The sequence below is a fragment of the Scyliorhinus canicula genome, chromosome 3 (genome assembly GCF_902713615.1).
Source record: "Scyliorhinus canicula chromosome 3, sScyCan1.1, whole genome shotgun sequence".
Lineage (NCBI taxonomy): Eukaryota > Metazoa > Chordata > Chondrichthyes > Carcharhiniformes > Scyliorhinidae > Scyliorhinus > Scyliorhinus canicula.
This window is the reverse complement of record NC_052148.1, coordinates 191,022,009-191,040,897: the sequence shown is the minus strand read 5'-3', so window position 1 is coordinate 191,040,897 and position 18,889 is coordinate 191,022,009. Positions and strand designations below refer to the sequence as shown.

At 44.1% G+C, this 18,889-nt stretch overlaps 1 protein-coding gene across 1 annotated transcript in view; it reads left to right on the top strand.

Annotated features, from left to right (window-relative positions):
• Positions 1–11,732, top strand: part of LOC119963183 — a 269,346-nt gene extending 257,614 nt beyond the window's left edge. Inside the window, exon 7 of the mRNA XM_038791915.1 lies at positions 11,013–11,732. The gene's annotated coding sequence lies outside the window, so the exon portion shown is untranslated. The remainder of the gene's footprint in view (positions 1–11,012) is intronic.
• The last annotated feature ends 7,157 nt before the right edge of the window (positions 11,733–18,889 follow it).

Below are 18,889 nucleotides of genomic sequence, written 5' to 3'. Positions count from 1 at the left end.
TGGAGACAGGTCGAAAGTACTTATTTGAATATTTACCCAAGAAATGCTAGACCGATAATCCTAGTCTAATTCCTGTTGCGGCCTCACCCCCATCGCTCACACTGACCTTCTGAATACCTCCTTTGATACCCTGAAAATCCTGACCCCAAACCAAACCCCACGGCCTGACCCAAACAGACTACCCCTCCCAACCATACAACCCCTCCAACCTGACGATTACTCCCCCGACTCGACATGACTATTCTCCATCACCCGACAATCCCCCAAAATCTAACCTAACTAACTCCCATCTGAACTACCGCTCCAAGCTTGACCTGCCTACTGACTCACCCACCCTACCCATACCTGCATAATTACCTAACCATCCTACCACCCTCCCCATTCACTCATACATCCACTCACCCATTAATGAACTTTCATCCACTTGCCCAATCACTAACATTCAAACTGGACATTTAAACCTATCTTATGGCAGCTAATCTCCTAAAATGGGGGCATGTCCAACCTTCCACCTATTCTGCTGAGATGGAGTTCTCTGGTGGACTATATGCTCTGTATTTCTGGAGAAGCCGAGCACGGAAGACTGGGCCAAAAATGTGATGCAGTTTTGGGGCGAGAATAGTACGGTTGGTGTGACAACCCAATGGTGATTGTTGCTTCGCTAAATTGTAACATTCCTGTCTCCTGTTCTAAATGAAGCTTTAACCTACTTCTCCAGTAAAGTATCAAACTAAGGAATGGTGTATGCGCATGTTAGCATTATAACATTGCCAATATAAATTTTTAGGCAAAGGGTTTAGTACCTTGAGCTCGCTCCTCCTTCTTTCAGTAGATTGTTTACTTATGTCACAATAATTATTTTCTAATTTGTTTGCTTATCTCGAATGCACAGAGATAATGTGATAACGAGATAAAAGAAAACTTTTTGTAATTTTTCCAGGCGGACTCCAAAAGTAACAGTAAGCACGAGCTACATGATGTCAGGTAGCACGGTAGCATGGGGGCAGCACGGGAGCATGGTAGTTAGCATAAATGCTTCCCAGCTCCAGGGTCCCAGGTTCGATTCCCGGCTGGGTCACTGTCTGTGCGGAGTCTGCACGTCCTCCCCGTGTGTGCGTGGGTTTCCTCCGGGTGCTCCGGTTTCCTCCCACAGTCCAAAGATGTGCGGGTTAGGTGGATTGGCCATGCTAAATTGCCCGTAGTGTCCTAAAAAAAAAAGTAAGGTTAAGGGGGGGTTTGTTGGGTTACGGGTATAGGGTGGATACGTGGGTTTGAGTAGGGTGATCATTGCTCGGCACAACATCGAGGGCCGAAGGGCCTGTTCTGTGCTGTACTGTTCTATGTTCTATGTTCTAGGTGCAAATAGCAACCTGCATCCCTCAACACTCACCAATTGTACTCCAGAGATGACATGATCCCAGTAGAACTGGCACCAAATTGTTCCGAAAGGAACCTGGTGATCAACGTCTATGGCTATCCTTAAGCACTTCAAATTATTTCATAGCCATTCCTCCAGTTCACTTTAAAGGAAGTTAATCAACGTAGCATTAGCATCAGTTTCCTTTGATGAGTCCATTCCTCATATCCATTACACTGTAGGAAAAACATGTTTATTTTAACCTTCAGTTTCACTTGACACTTGCTAATTTTGTTCTTCAGTCTTCCAATCTTGCAATCAGAGTTTAAATTAAAGCCAAAAATCAAAGACATGGCATATATGCACCGGGACTAATCATCTCACACTCACTCAGAGTTCTTTTAGCATTTTGAGATCCCCAGCCATGTTGGTCATGGGGGTCACTTTCTCAGCCTCTCCTTTTTCACTCTACTGTTTAGCTTTATATTATTCCCAATCAACACCCATTCATACTCAGCACTTTAAAGCACACTAGTTTTCTGTTACTTTTATTAGTATTAGTATGGGCAGCACGGTAGCATTGTGGATAGCACAATCGCTTCACAGCTCCAGGGTCCCAGGTTCGATTCCGGCTTGGGTCACTGTCTGTGTGGAGTCTGCACGTCCTCCCCGTGTGTGCGTGGGTTTCCTCCGGGTGCTCCTCCCACAGTCCAAAGATGTGCCGGTTAGGTGGATTGGCCGTGATAAATTGCCCTTAGTGTCCAAAATTGCCCTTAGTGTTGGGTGGGGCTACTGGGTTATGGGGATAGGGTGGAGTTGTTGACCTTGGGTAGGGTGCTCTTTCCAAGAGCCGGTGCAGACTCGATGGGCTGAATGGCCTCCTTCTGCACTGTAAATTCTATGAAATATGGAGAATAAAAAAAAAATCTCTATAATGGAATTAAGATACTCTCGTGAGGATACTTGATCACAACAAATTTCTGACTTACTCAGTTTGTTTATTTTGCTTTGTTCTTTGCAGATTGTCATACATGCTAAAACACTCTGGGATGTTCTGAGGTCATGAAAGGCACTCTATAACTCCAGGTCCTTTTCTTTAATCCCAGCCATCCCTTAGCCGCAGTCTCTAGTTGATATGCAAGAACATGCGATGCTCCTAACTCTCTCATTAAGGATGGGGTCAGGTGTGCCTTTATGGAGCAGACAATCCCTCTGCCTGCCATATGCCCCCCAATCCCCCTCACGGACATGCACACTCCCAGGAGAATGCCACCAGCACTATTTATATTAGTGTCTATTTGTTTTGCTGTTCAATATTATCAAGAAAATCAGTAAAGATTGAAGAGAAGAGGGCAGGTTAGGTGGATTAGACAAGCTAAATTGCCCCTTAGGGTGAGGTTACAGGCCGGGCAGAGGGCCTAGGTAGGATGGTCTTTCAAAGGATCAGTGCAGACTCGATGGGCCAAATGGCCTCTTTCTGTACTGCAGGGATTCTATTCTATGATTTTGATAAACCGGCTTTTTTCTCTGAAGGCTGGCTCTTATAGGCTCTTTCATTCTCTATGAGTGACGCTTCTTCACAACAATCCCTCTTCAAAACCTCTTTGTCCAAGTTCTTTTTGGTTGTTGTTTTCCATCCTTGAGTTGAGAAGAGCTATTCTCCTTCCTTAAACATCTCTCCTAAGGTGGATGTTGTGAAAGATGGAATGTCTATTTTCAATCTTCGAATTGTGCGTCACTCTCACTGCAGATAATCAGAATCGCAGTGGTAACTAGTTTGATTTCAATTGCCTACCAGCAGTCAATCGCTGACAGTCACCCTTTACAAGATTCAGCGAAGGTGTGAATGGAGTGACCAGTCTAATTACTCCACATACAAATTGTCCTGTGTAAAATGTTAGTGAGATAACAACTAGAGTTAGGCTGTTTGAGACTTGCGTGAAAATTTAGGATTCTGCTGGAGGTTTCATGAGTCTAGGAGGGTCTTTGTTACCACTTTATAATATCTCTGAATGCAATAGATTTACAGCTCACTTGCTTATGCCACAGTCCAGAAATCACACTATTATAAATGGAAAGTGTTATTAACCGCATGGTTCTTACGGGGTGGGAATGGTTACCTCTGGACCTTGCAGAATATAATAATGTCTGGCTACATATAAATAGTCAGCCAGTAAGGCATCGACTGGTGAAGACCCAGTGGGGAGCTACTTGAGCTGTATATTTTCTTTCATAGAATTTACAGTGCAGAAGGAGGCCATTCGACCCATCGAGTCTGCACCGGCTCTTGGAAAGAGCACCCTACCCAAGCCCATACCTCCACCCTATCCCCATAACCCAGTAACCCCCACCTAACACTAAGGGCAATTTGGACCCTGAGGGCAATTCAGCCTGGACAATTCACCTAACCTGCACATAGTAGTTGTAAAATAAAGTAAGATTTTGTTTCTACAAACTCAGTGTGGACTCTTTGTGACCTTATAAAATAAAGTTAAGTTAATGTAATCTTAAGAAATTAGAAAGAAATCCTGAAATAAAAAAAACAGATTAGCTACATCAATGTTTGAGCGATGACTATTATGCAGTTGAACTGATATGATTTGTAACATACTGCATGAAAGAGAGGGAGAAGCAGATTCAATAATAACTTTCAAAAGGAGATAAAGCAGAAGGGATAAATATTGCTGTGATATTGGGAAAGAGCAGTGGAGTGAGACTTTCATAGAGCTGTTACCGACATATTGGACAGTAAAGCTTCCTCTGTGCTGTATGATTCCTTGATTCTATGATGTTGGGCGGAAGTCTAAGTTGCTGGTGTTTGTGCTCAGCGCTAGACAGAAGTTGTACAGAGGAGTGCATTGATGGTTTCCGGTGCTCATTGATTTGAAGACACTCGATGATGAGGATTGAGAAATAGAGACTAAAACTTTCTGGGATCTTCAGTCCTGCTGACGGTGAGGGTGCACGGCGGTACCAGAAGATCCTGCTGCTGGCCAATGGTGCTGTGGCGAGTTGCACAGAAAATCCTGCTCAGAGAGTTTTACACCATTATTCACGAAGACAGAAAGAGACAAACTGAATAATTTCAATGTCAGCAATGGAAAACTCACATTGCCTGAAAAATTGCAAATCAGCAAAATAACTAGATCTCTCAGAATTAACATTGTTAACCCACAAAGGACAGGAACTGATTTCCAAAGGAACTGTCAAAAATTAGAAGGTTCAGACAACAGAATGGATCGGTTAAAGAAAATCACAATTTTTAACACTATTTTGTGCATAACATTCTTAAGTTTCTGAAGTGTTACATCTGTTTATGTTTGAACGATGATCATAATTATCAGGGGCTCAAATGTATCTAAGCATGAAAATAGGTATTCTGACCTAGGAGGGTTCATTATGAAAGAAACAATAAGGTATTGTACCACCAGAGTCCCACTAATCCGCAGTCATGCTAAAAACATCACTTCAAAAAAGTAATGCTGCAGATCTGGTATCAGCTATCAGTCTTGGAGACTATTAGAAAATACCCACCTGGGTAATTGTCTGCTAATATCCATCAAAGCGCAGCCGTTCCCAGAGATTCAGTACTCATCCGTGATTCAATAACATTAACAACTCACTTTTATACACTGCTGCCCATTAGGAGAACCTCTTGGAGCAGAAGGAAGAAACCAAAAATAGTTATCTGGACGTTTCCACTGTCTTGTCTATAAATGAGAGACACAGCAGGTTCCAGTGATAGATAACTTGTTAGCTCCACAAAACAACATAGAAAACATTCTATAACAGCATGGACGAGGGTTTCAACCTTAATGCAGTTTGGGAATTACATCCAAAATGGATTTGAAATTGAGCTCATTGGCTTTCATGTTTCCATTACAAACCATTTGTAAATTCACACGCCTCTCCATAAATCAGTGCAGTTGGGCAACACAATTGTTTAATCTTTATTTTCCACCAAATTTTGTTTTGACATATTTAAGAGTGGTGACAAGGCGCAGGCTTATTAATAACGGTGGTAACAGGTTTATCACCAAAATTAAGCATTTTTTAAAAAAGGGTACCCGGTCCTCTGCCTGTGACTAATCTGATTTAAAATCTCTGAGAAGTTACTGAAAAAAAACTTAAACCATTTAATAATTTCAGAGGTACACACACGGGTAAGTTTCTTAGTAAATTTTATAACTTTTTGATATGGGGAAAAATTTCTGTCTGGAACCCTAAGCAAATAAACACAATTGGCAGAGCCTTCCCGAAAAAATGCAATCAACAGAGCCTTGCAATTTTGACTTGGAAGCCAGGTCATTTTTCTGATTGGGATCCAATTTGGGCAAATTCAATCTTGAACCAATGAAAATGTTCATGGATATCATGAGCGTAGGGCATGGTTTAGGATATAACTCACCAATGTTTAAAAATGCCGACCTTTTGCATAATTTAGCCGAACCAACCAGGTTATGTTGGAATCTGGGCACAAAACGAATGGAAAAAGCAGAAAAGTGCTTTTCCCAGAACTAAATTAAAGGGATGCCAACAAAGAAACAACGGGTGGGATTCTCCATCCCGCCGCACCCATTTTCTGGTATGGCATGCCTCCGCTGGCAGTGGCATTCTCCATTCCGTCAGCCAGCCAATGTGGCTTCCCAGTGTGGGCACGCCCATGGTGTCGGGAAATCCCAGGATGTGAATGAGCAAAATGGAGGATCCTGCTCAACCTCTTTCAAAAAAACTATGGTTAGGAACAACACCTGCTCAAAAGAGGATGCACTTCAGAGTTAATAGAGTTAAGAGCTATATAAGAAACAATGCCAACCCTCCTTTGAAATAGCCTGGACCTGTCAATCAAGAGGCTTATAAACTGTAATGAACCATGAAATTGAATGTGAACAATGCAATTCAAAGCTTTTAGTCTCCCAAAGGCTTGAAAAAGTTAAAAGGGAATGAAATTGACTGAAAAAAGCCACTTCAAAGGTTTCCAACACACCAGAGGAAGATGTTCACCTTCATAGAATCATAGAATTTACAGTGCAGAAGGAGGCCATTCAGCCCATCGAGTCTGCACCGGCTCTTGGAAAGAGCACCCTACCCAAGGTCAACAACTCCACCCTATCCCCATAACCCAGTAACCCCACCCAACACTAAGGGCAATTTTGGACACTAAGGGAAATTTATCATGGCCAATCCACCTAACCCGCACATCTTTGGACTGTGGGAGGAAACCGGAGCACCCAGAGGAAATCCACGCACACACGGGGAGGATGTGCAGACTCCGCACAGAGAGTGACCCAAGCCGGAATCGAACCTGGGACCCTGGAGCTGTGAAGCGATTGTGCTATCCACAATGCTACCGTGCCCCTTTAAATTTGACATGCTGGGAGAGACATCAAAGAGTTCCAGCACATTAGATCGAAAAATTTGAACTACAACTTTGCATGCTGAAAGATAGGTAATGACTTTCAAAGCCACAGTGGGCAGACCTGCCACCTGACCCCCACCCTGGGAAAATCCCCAAACTGAGCCCCTCCAGCCCAGCCTGAGCCCCCCTGACCCCCCAGTTCCCTTGAAGGACCCCCTGAAGGCACTCTGGAGATAGATAGGGCACTCACCCCCTTACCCCCTCTCATAATCCACAGCATCTGGGCCACACTTGTCAAGACCAGGAGAGATTGGTGCCCACGGGACTTCTGGCTGGGAGGGCGAGGTGGGAACCAGAGCGCCTGGTCTCAAACCCAATGGATGGAGATCAGCTGTAATCAGCAGGCGAGAACCTGATCGGGCCAGGCTCAGTTGGTCAGGGTTCGGGAGAAACGCAATGTTTGATGCCACCAAGAATCCCAAATTTGGCTGTCTCACCGAATACAACAGGCCATCGCAAATTCAGGCTGGGGTTAGCGACCCTGGAGAATCACCCCTGTCTTCAGACATTCTTGAGTTTTTTATAGCCAATGAAGCACAATCACTGAAGTGTAGTTATTGCTATTATGTCGAAAACCTGACAGCTGATGTAGGCACAGCAAGCTCCCACAAGCCATAATGTAAGAATGACCAATCAATTTGCTTTTGAATACCAGTTCTAGGTCTGATCTGATCAAGCTGTAGCTTCAATAAGATTTCCAATTTTTATTTTTAGATTTAATTTGCAATTTATGTTAATAAGCACAGTGAATGATTTTGAGATCAGCAACACTTCAAATTCTCGGAGAAATGAAAACACAGCTGCATTTTGAGGCAGGTTTCTTTTCTGTAAGTTCTGGTTTTTGGGGTGGTTGCAAAGCAGACCATCAAAGGTCAATAACTGGGAACGGTCCATTAGAGAAAAAGGATATTTAGTGTGGGATTGGCCTGGAAGGTCAGTGTTCTAAAGATCCCCCCTGGTGATTGCTCATAAATATACCTGTTGCTGACACAAAAGAAGCAATTGCAATAGCATGATTCACTAATGCCATAGGTCCCAGTCCAGGCACTCACATCTGGGGTGACATTAAGGTTAGATGGAAATGCATAGTTTCCAGTGAGCAGGCCACAGCCCCTTGGTGTACTCTTACTTAGTTCAGGAACTAGTTAGCGAAAAAGTACTTTGGTGGTTTCTCTTGTACTTGAAAGGCAGATGGACCACTGATCATTTTACCACACACTAAGCAGAAAATAACTTCAGCAATAAAGGCAATCAAGTTTGTCCACTCCCATAGGATATCCCTACAAATCCTACAGCTATGCACCTCCAATGTCCATTCTTTACTCTTTTTGTCTCCTTTCCTTCATTCAGTAACACCAGTGTTAATTTTTAAATAAATACTGGAACCATTCTGCACATACAAAATGTTAATATCCACACTTTAATTCATTCACACCAGCATGGCCTGTCAAGATATCAGCCAATCTCTCAGAGATGTTACTGCTGGATATTATGATCTCATTCACTGTCTTGACATGCAGAACTCCATATTTCAGCACAGGATGTGTATAATTTATTGAAATGTTATGGGTGATGATAACATGTTTATTTTTTAAAATCCTGGGGCACAGTTGTCACGATGTGTCAGGTTTCATTTGATGCCATTTGTTTTTGCATGCTGCTTTATTTTACATGCATCGTGTTTCCTTTGTTTTTCTCCAGAAGTGGTTAGGATTTCAAATTAAGCCAGGGGTGTTTAAGTGTCTATGACCTTGTGATGGAGCAGTCTCCTAGTTTTGTTTTGTTTTTTAATGAAGAACAGCTTTGTTTAAAAAAAAACTTCCTCAGCGATTAGGTGCTGTGTAAGCCGTGGAACAATTGCTTAATCCACACTGTAAAGTCTTTAAAAAGAGAGGTACATAATCCAAGGCATTGCAAATAATTCTAAATTGTGGCTTTAATGAAAATGGAAGGTTGGGAAATTCAACCAGACAGATGTACCAGAGTTAAACTTGTATGGAATGCACACTTCCCACATTTCAAGGGTTGGGAACGCAATTTTGTGTTGTTTGTCTGTTAATATTGATGTTTGTTTAAAGTTATTTTGATTAAAATGATCTTGCTTCCCTCCCCTGCCTTTCTTTTTTTTTAAATGTTTTTTATTGGATTTTGTACAAGTTATAAATACAGGTATATACATCGCAAACCAAAACACAGGATCTAGGAAATATAACATTGGGGGTGGGGGGGGGGGTCTTTCCTCCCCTTCTATTCTCTCCTTTTTACAGATCATCTAACTAGTGTGGTGTCCCCTAATGCTTTTTACATTCTTTTGTGCCGTTGCCTTGGCATCGGCCATTGCTCGTTTCACCTTTCCGTATTTCTTCACGTTCTCTAGCTGTGTTGTGGCTGCTGCAACTGTCGTCTTCCCCTGTGCCCCCCACCCCGGTTTTTGTTCTGTTATCTCTTCACCCTTCTGGCTTCCCTTTTTTGTTCTCGTTCCCTACCCACTCCTCTACTTCTTCACTGCTTCACCTGCCCCCCCCCCCCCCCCCATTCTTTCTTTCTGGGCTTTGCTACTTCACCTTATCCACCCCCCCCCCCCCCCCCCCCCCCCCACCCCCAAGTCCTCCGGTCTTCCCTCACTTTCCTCTTTCTATCTTGTCCTGGCTATTTCTCCCTGGCTCCTGGAAACTTATTTATTTATGTGTTGACCACAAACAGGTCCCGGAACAGTCGGGTGAATGGTTCCCATATTTTGTGGAAGCCCTCTTCCGACGCACGGATGCCGAATTTGATTCTCTCCATTTGGAGAAATTCCGATAGCCAGTCTGCAGCTTTAGGTGGTGCTGCGTTTCCCTTTTTAAAAAAATTTATTTTATTCCAAACTAATTCAAACGGTTACAAAATATACACAGTCTGAGGAACATCCTCCCCAACACACAATTATACAGTTTGCAGAATTTTTTTTTCCCCATTTTCATCCCCCCTCCCTCCCGCCCTCTCCTCCTCCCCACAACGAACAACTCCTCAAACGTGGCCACGAACATTCCCCACCTTGCCTCAAAGCTCTCCGCTGAACCCCTCAATTCGTATTTAATGTTTTCTAAGCGGAGAAAATCGTATAAGTCTCCCAGCCAGGCCGCCACCCCCGGTGGCATTGCCGACCGCCGTTCCAGTAAAATCCTTCGCCAGGCAACCAGGCAACATCGGCCTTCCTCCCTCCATCAGCTCCGGCTTTTCCGATATCCCAAATATCACCACCAAAGGGTCCGGCCCAACCTCCTCTACCACAATCCTCTTTAGTGCCGCGAACACCTCCTGCCAGGAACCCTCTCGATCTTGCAGCCCCAGAACATAAGTGCGTCTGCTGGTCCCCGTTTGCACTGCCACCCCCTGAAAGAGCCCACACTTTCTTGTCCGAGTCATATGAACCCTATGTACCACCTTGAATTGTATCAGGCTCATCTTCGCACACAAGGAAGTCGTGTTTACCCTGCTCCCGATGCCTTTCTGACCATTTTACTGGCCCTTTAGCTCAGTTGACTGAGTTGGTTTAACTCAGTTGGTTGGACCGCTGATTTGTGATGCAACAGCGAGGCCAACAGTGTGGGTTCAATTCCCATACTGGCTGAGGCACTACCTTCTTAACCTTGCCCCTCGCCTAAGGTGCGGTGAGTCTCATGTTAAATCACCACCAGTCAGCTCTCCCCCTCAAAGGGGAAAGCAGTCTATGGTCGTCTGTGGCTATGGCGACTTTATTTGATTTACTAGCCTTCAAGTTTCCAAGCCAAAAGGGCTGATAAAATCCAGCTCACATTTTGTTCTCGAGGTGGGGGTGCCTTTGGTGGAACTGAAACTGGGGAGGCAACTGGGTTGGTGATCTGCGAGACTCAGGGACCCACCAGCCGAGCAACTTTCACTCATTTGACTTGTAAAAATTTGGAATTAAACATGCAGTTGAGGTGCTCAGCAGTGATGCAAATATAAAGTTTTTCCGGATGTTGAAGAGACACTTAACCAAGAGGCTGCACCATTCTTGTGGAGATTTAAGTCCTTGACTATCCCAACAGTAATTTCACTGACCAACGCAATATTTCATTACCAGCCAAGGCATTCCTTTGTGCAGCCCAGTTGAAAGCCATATCTGTCTGCTGTTCTCTAAAGCTTCAGATCCGGCGGCTCAAATGCACTTTGTGCTAACCGGATTATTTTTGTCATTGTGTTATCACTGATTCTTTTTCCCTTAATTCTCAGGAAGCCATGCATCTGATTGAGAGACGAAGAAGATTATCGTCAAATCTGATAATGCCATGTAAATTTGGATCCCACTCTTATTTGGACTTAAGAAAACTACTTCATTGCGCTTGAACCCGATTCCTGTGCCCTGCTGAAAAGCTAGGATTAGTTGAATCTCTTGATAGATCTTGCCACAAAAATAGAAGATTGGCTTTGCACTCAATGAGGCTGGTCGAGAATAACAAAGGTCCCTTTCCATGTGCAAAGGAATCGTTTAAAAGACTTGGAATTTTTTATGCTCTCTCTTTTATCAGGTAATTAAAAGCAAACAATATATCACAAAACTGCAGATTTTTGATTATTTCACAGACAGTACTTCAAGTGTGGAAGGCCAAAAGAAAGGTCAATGAGGGGTCAAGCTTGGAAATGTTTCGCATCTTGTTTTGGGGGTAATTGTTACAGTATTTGTGGTGTCCTTCAGCTTGAAGAAACATGTGTGTACAGAAGCCTTGCTTCAACAACAGAAATAAAAGTGACCACGGAAATGTTTTCATGATATTTCTTGTTTATTCGAAAGGTGGCAGTTATGATGCTTGATGTACTATATGCGCTTCCATTTTTTTGAATGCCTTGAAGTGTTATATATGATTCTTTTCTATCTGTGTATGGAATGTTTTAAAATGCTTATGTCAAAAGCAGATTCACAATAAAAATACAATTGACTTTGTTAGTAATTAATCTGTGCTCGTATTGAATTTGTTTTTGGGATGATGAAAGCAGAAATCAGTAAAAACATTGCCGTTGCAATCCCAAGTTTCCTCAAAATAATACCAGCTGATTCACTTACCTTCAGGGGGCTAGTAGGTACCCGGAGTGCTTCACGCAGCTTTGGCTGTGGATATGGGCCCCCACACTTCCGGTTTTGAGTCCACGCATGCGCATGGCGGCGGCCTCCAGCGGCCACGCCGAGCGCCATGGCGGACTCGGACAGCGGAGGCATCTGGAAGATGATCGGCCGCGTGCCCATGGATCCGTCCGGCCTGATCTCTCCCTGGCCGCCCATAAGGCCCCTCCCTCGGTGCCCAATCCCCCTGCCCCCCCACCAGGGTGGCCACGGACTGAGTCCGCAGCCGCCACGCAAGAGTCCTGACCGGCCTTAGCAGGTTATTTCCCACTGTTGGGAACTCGGCTGGTTGGGAGCGGAGGATCGCTGGGCGGGCCTCTGGCAATGGCCCTCCAGCTGTGCGGAGTACTACGCGAACGCACTGAATTTTGGGGCCCTGAGAATCGGCGGACTGGCGCCGGGCCCAATTCCGCCGTGAAATCGGATTCTCTGCTCCCATGCCAAACGCGATTTTGGTGAGGGGCTGCAGAGAATCCAGCCCCAGTTACTTGACAGATTTTGAACAAAGGCTCACAATTTGCATATCACAGCATGTCCCATTTGTTAGAATTGCTCCCTCCCCATTCATCTCAAATCTTTCTTTGACCTGCAAGTTGTTGAAATTCACAATTCATGGGATATATCTTCCTTGCTGCAAGCTGCTGGACAATTATCACATTAAGCAGGGTGAGCGTATTCTCCTTGATTGCTCTTAACTGAACTGGAAATCACTGGTTCCGTCCGTTTTTTTGGGGTTACCATGGATATAAACATATGTGGGTTCAATATTAACTCACTCAAAACCCATTCACATTCAGAAAATTAAAATTTGGCTGCTGGATTAGGCCTGTTGCCATAAGTTCATTCAACTAGGAAGAGTTGGTGCGAAATCTTAGGTTAAAGAGAAAATGGCCAATTCAAGATCTGTGTCCATTGTGGCAAGTAGAAAATTATTGTTCGACAAAACAGCCATCTGACCTGAAAGTCCCTTTTAAAAGAATGTAGAAATGGCATTTGAACAGGCTTTGGAGCTACAAATTAGATACTGCCGCTAAGGAGAAGCACCAGGATAATAATTGTGTAATGGCATACACATTGATCTTATATTGGGGATAAGAAATGAAATGAAATGGAACATAGAACAGTACAGCACAGAACAGGCCCTTCGGCCCTCAATGTTGTGCCGAGCCATGATCACCCTACTCAAACCCACGTATCCACCCTATACCCATAACCCAACAACACCCCCCTTAACCTTACTTTCATTAGGACGCTACGGGCAATTTAGCATGGCCAATCCACCTAACCCGCACATCTTTGGACTGTGGGAGGAAACCGGAGCACCCGGAGGAAACCCACGCACACAGGGGGAGGACGTGCAGACTCCACACAGACAGTGACCCAGCCGGGAATCGAACCTGGGACCCTGGAGCTGTGAAGCATTTATGCTAACCACCATGCTACCCTGCTGCCCCTTGAAATGAAATGAAAATCGCTTATTGTCACGAGTAGGCTTCAAATTAAGTTACTGTGAAAAGCCCCTAGTCGCCACATTCCAGCGCCTGTTCGAGAAGGCTGTTATGGGAACTGTTACGGGAAGGCTGTTACGGGAAGATATAATTATACATAATTGCGCCATCTTTTTCAGACGTGTCTTTGGATAGTGCATTGTGAGCTAAAAGCAGATGAAGAAAGAGACATTTAGGGGCAGCACGGTAGCATCCTGTGGCTTCACAGCGCCAGGGTCGCACGTTTGATTCCCTGCTGGGTCACTGTCTGTGTGGAGTCTGCACGCTCTCCCTGTGTGTGCGTGGGTTTCCTCCGGGTGCTCCGGTTTCCTCCCATAGTCCAAAGACGTGCAGGTTAGGTGGATTGGCAATGCTAAATTGCCCTTAGTTTCCAAAAAGGTTAGAAGGGGTTATTGGGATAGGGTGGAAGTGAGGGCTTAAGTGGGTTGGTGTAGACTCGATGGTCCGTATGGCCTTCTTCTGCACTGTAAGTTATATGTATCTATGACAGCTAAGTTAATGCAACAGAAATTATCGGCCCTTGTGTTGTCAGCTATCTGCACTTTTATTTTAAATATAGTGTTACCAATTCATTTCTTTCCAATTAAGGGGCAATTTAGCGTGGCCAATCCACCTACCTTGCACATCTTTGGGTTGTGGGGGCGAAACCCACACAAACACAGGGAAAATGTGCAAACTCCACACAGACAGTAACCCAGAGCTGGGATCGAACCTGGGACCTCGGTGCCGTGAGGCAGCAGGGCTAACCCACTGCACCACCGTGCTGCCCTAGCTATCTGCACTTTTGATGGGGCTATTACTGCATTGTACAGGTGAGGCACGTCACTGAAAATCATCCATGGGAGCCTGACTGTTGACCTGTTTTGGCAGAAATATCTTCATATCATTCCCAGAAGCCTGATCTGCCCTTGAATGTGATTTAGCCTCTCCCACCTAATTCACAGCTGTGCCTCCATGGATTGCTAAGCAGTATAATGTGTCGGATACAATAATGAGTTTACAGACCCTGGTGGAGCTGCACTGTAATATCTGCACTGTAATACATTTTTCCAGGTGTCAGAAGCACTGCTCCAAGATGCTTAGGATATCTTCCTAATATTGCATAATCTTCATTGTATCTGGGTCCATTTAATGTTCCTGGCTATCATAATGTTGTGTGGAGAGGATAGACGTTCAGACCTAAAAATTAGCCTTCCAATCTGGTTATTCCTGAAAATAATTCAGACACAAAGGAGTCTTGAACTAAAGGAGTCCTTGAACTAAACTCAGGAATAAGGGAGATGAACTTAGAGCACGTATCAGTACTTGGAACTACGATGTTGAGACCGGCGGTGGAGACCAGCTCGCGTGTGGTTATGATGCCCACCCGATATGGAGACTCGAGGCAGTCAGCATTGGGGTCTGTTAGGCTGTGGGGATCAGAATCCTGCATGCCTTGTTGTACCGAGCGGACACTTCTGCGCCGCAGCTGGGATTGCTGGCTGATGATTGGTGGAGCGGACCTGCAGTAGGCCGCGTAATGGCCAGGCTTCCCACACTGTAGACATTGCCGTCCTTTGGCTGGGCATTGCCGCTTTAAATGGGCGGAGCCACAATTCGGACACGTCATGACGCTTACGTCAGCATGTTCCGTGCGCCATCGTGCATGCACAGTACGGTTGGCCGACATACGCACCTGCACATTAGGGTTTTCGGTCTCGTCGTTCACCCGGTCGTGGTGGGCATGTGTAGGGACTCGAAGGGACTAGATGCTCAAAGATTTTCCAATTGGCAGAGGGGTTGCCGGAGATGCGGAGCTGCGGAGGAGGCTGGATGTTTTCCATTTCGCTGGATGGCTGCTTGCTGGTCATTGCAGATTCACTCGAGGTAGGTTCGTTAGGGTTAATAGCACATGTGTTAGGCAGGTTGGTTCGACATTGACTGCAACTGGATGCAGTGAAGCTAGAAACAGACGTCTGGCACAGGAGATGATCCAACAGGGGTTGTTTTAGGGGCTGGTTTAGCTCACTCAGCTAAATCGCTGGCTTTTAAAGCAGACCAAGCAGGCCAGCATCACGGTTCAATTCCCTTACCAGCCTCCCCGGACAGGCGCCGGAATGTGGCGACTAGGGGCTTTTCACAGTAACTTCATTGAAGCCTACTCGTGGCAATAAGCGATTTTCATTTCATTTTCATTTTTCATTTCATTTCAACACTGTTTTATTTAACTATGAACTACTGTACATGTTCATCTATGGGTTGACACTCTACTAATCCAACTGATGATCTCTTACTGGCTTGAGCAGACTTACTAGCTACCACATGGTAATAGTGCTCACTGATGTGTGCACTCTGACTGTCTCAGTAGCTGGGTCCTGAGAGAGGGAGAGTCTTAATGCCCTGTGAGCTTTATCATGGTGGTGTCCTGTCTGGTGATTGGTTGTTCTGTGTTGTGTGTTCATTGGTCATCCTGTGTGTCAACCACTGCCTGTCTGTATCTCATTATATACATGAATAGATATTATGACACTCATTACGCCCATCAGCCGCTAGCACAGAGTTCCCCAACAGCAGCATTCAGAAGCCTGCAGAGAAAATCCTACCTAAAATATCAATTCAATCCTCTCCTTAAACAATTACAATGAAGACAGATTTGACAGTTAGAGATTCTAACTTATGCACCAGATTCATGTTTATCAATTTTGCTCCTTTAATTATTTTAAAGAAGTAATTTCAGTGCACTTTAATTGGTTTCAGGGACATAGGGGCTGATGGACGTACATTTATCAGGAAGATCATGCTAGAGTGAATGCAACTCAGGGGAAGTGACCGTGTATCATCCACTGTATGTGAGAACTGAACGGGGCTTCATAGCTTAAAATCTTTCCCTAATTTGTGCTCAGCATTTCTGTCCAGGAATGTGATAAAGCCGTCTGCTGATCAGTGAACGGTGTTGAAGGTGGCATTTGATTAGCCTATCAAATTGTAAAAGCACGGGAGGCAACTTCCATATTGAAGGGCAGGATTGGCAAGATCATAAATGTCATAATACACAAGTATATGATGGTGCACAGACAGACATTGATTGACCAATGAACACACAGAACACAGCAGCCAATCACCAGACAGGACACAGCCACTATAAAGCCAGAGGGCACTAGTTTTCCCACTCTCTTGGGATGCAGCCTCTGATACAGCCAGAGCCCGTGAGCAACCACACGGACATTCACCATGTGGTAGCAAGATAGTCTGGTCAGGTTAGCCTCAGGTCTCCAGTCAACTCAGCATAGTGTCAACCCACAGTCTAAGTATGTTTAGCAGTTGGTAGTTCAACAAAATAGAGTTGCATTTCTCAAGGTGTTGGAAGCCTGTCTCTCTCACTGCTATGGTAAACGCAGTCCTCGCAGACCCAGCATACCCAATACATCAATAAATATCTTGGTTAATCGATTTATTTGTCTTGATTAAGGGGGAGAGTCACCAATTCTCATTAAATGATCGAGGTGAAATTGCACATTGGCTTGGAGGCAAATTTATATGGTCCTATCCGAAATTCTGTTCTGATTGCTGAATACAATTGACCATTGGAACTGTTTAGAGAGATCTGCAAATGGAATTCAGACTGTTTTGTGATTCTGCACATGTTTTAAATCCCTCCACACCACTGACCACAAAAACTGTCATCTATTTTAATTGAATGCCTTCCCACTTATACTGATTTTACGTGTCTGTGAAGGTGGATGTATTCAATCGCACAACTCAACCAGCTAATATAACTCTCAGCGGTTTCAACACTTGGAATATGGAAGACACCATGTGGCTGAGAAGGGGGAGACAGGATGACTGAATAAGGATATGCCTTTACTTTCTCTTACCCTTCATTTTAGCAATGAGCAGTGTTTCCAAGTTCAGTGATAAAAAAGAAATGGCTAAACTTTTCAGATTGATAGCCTTCCATCACAGCGATCAAGCGATGCCTGATCTGCTGGCTATTTCCAGTATTGTCCGATTTAAATTCAAGTACTTCGCATTCTGGGGTCCGTTAGCTCAAATACCCTGCCCTAACTCAATGTTGACATAAGTTCAACATACCAGGGGCTACTAGATAGTGATTAAGAACAGGAAAACTAGATGATTTTCTTTCTCTCCCTTGTCTGGGGAAAGGAGGCTTTAGTGTCCCAATCATGGCCTATCCTCAGGGAAAATTGGGGAAGCAACCGGGACGTGGATTTGGAAGGTGTCCCGAAAGTTGGGCCATTGGCAAAAGTGGGCCGCAGGAAAAAAAGTTTTAAAAATACTGTTCTAGCCAACTCACCAGCCCTAGTTAATATCTCCCTAAAGTTTAACACAAAGAACAAAACGTATTCTCCGAATGCTCACTCACCAACTTTTCATTGGTCAATTTAAGTGGTCCTCTCACCTCATGACCAAAATCAATTCAAATAGGATGGATGAATTTAGTTGATTCATTAGGTGCATCCATAATTGCAAATAGTACAAATGGAATTCCTTTATCCCAATCATCTGGATAATCCTGACTATAGGCCCTCAACGTGATCTTTAAATTTTGATGCAATCTTTCTAACACCCCTTGTGATTCTGGATGGAGTTAAATTGCCTTATTCCTAAACTATCCATAACTTCCTTATATAACTCCAACATAAAACTGGACCCCTGCCCTGATGGTAGTCCATATCTAGTAAAAGATTTGGTTAGCTCCTCTACAACCCTCTTAGCTGTAATGTTTCTTAATGGAATGGCCTCCATAAATCTAGTAGACACATCAATTAAGTCAACGGATACTGATTTCCACTTTTTGTTTTAGGCAGGGGACCTACACAAATCAATTACGATCCTAGTAAAAGGATCCTCAAATGGGTATCAAAGATTCTGGATTGATTACTGCTTGAGATTTCCCTATTACCTGAAATGTGTGACATGTGCAGCAAAATGTAACTACATTATTATGCAGTTCAGGCAATTAAAAATTTCCTTCCTCAAAATTCTCAACCGGAGTGAATAGAGGTGAACCAGCATGTGCTGTATTTGAATTTCCAAAAGGCACTCAACAAAGGTTAAGTTGGAGGTTGTATATTGGCATAAACAGAGAATTGGCTGATAGACAGGAAGCAAAAAGTGGAGATTAGGTGTTCCTCAGAGATCAGTGCTGGGGTTGCAACTGTTTACTTTATATATTAATGAACTGGAGAAAGAAAGCGAATGTACTGCAGCCAAATTTTCAGATGATACAAACATAGGTGGAACTGCAAGTTGCGAGAGGGATGCAAACTATTTGTAAAGAGATATTGATAGGTTAGTAAGTGGGCAAAAAGTTGGCACATGGAGTATAATGTGGGAAAATGTGAAGTTGCTCATTTTGGAAAGGAGAACAAAAGAACAGAGTATTAATTCAAGAGAAAAACTGCAGAAAGCTGCAACACGAAGAGACTTGGAGGTACTTGTGCATAAAACACAAAGTAATCACACAGATGCAGCAGGTAATC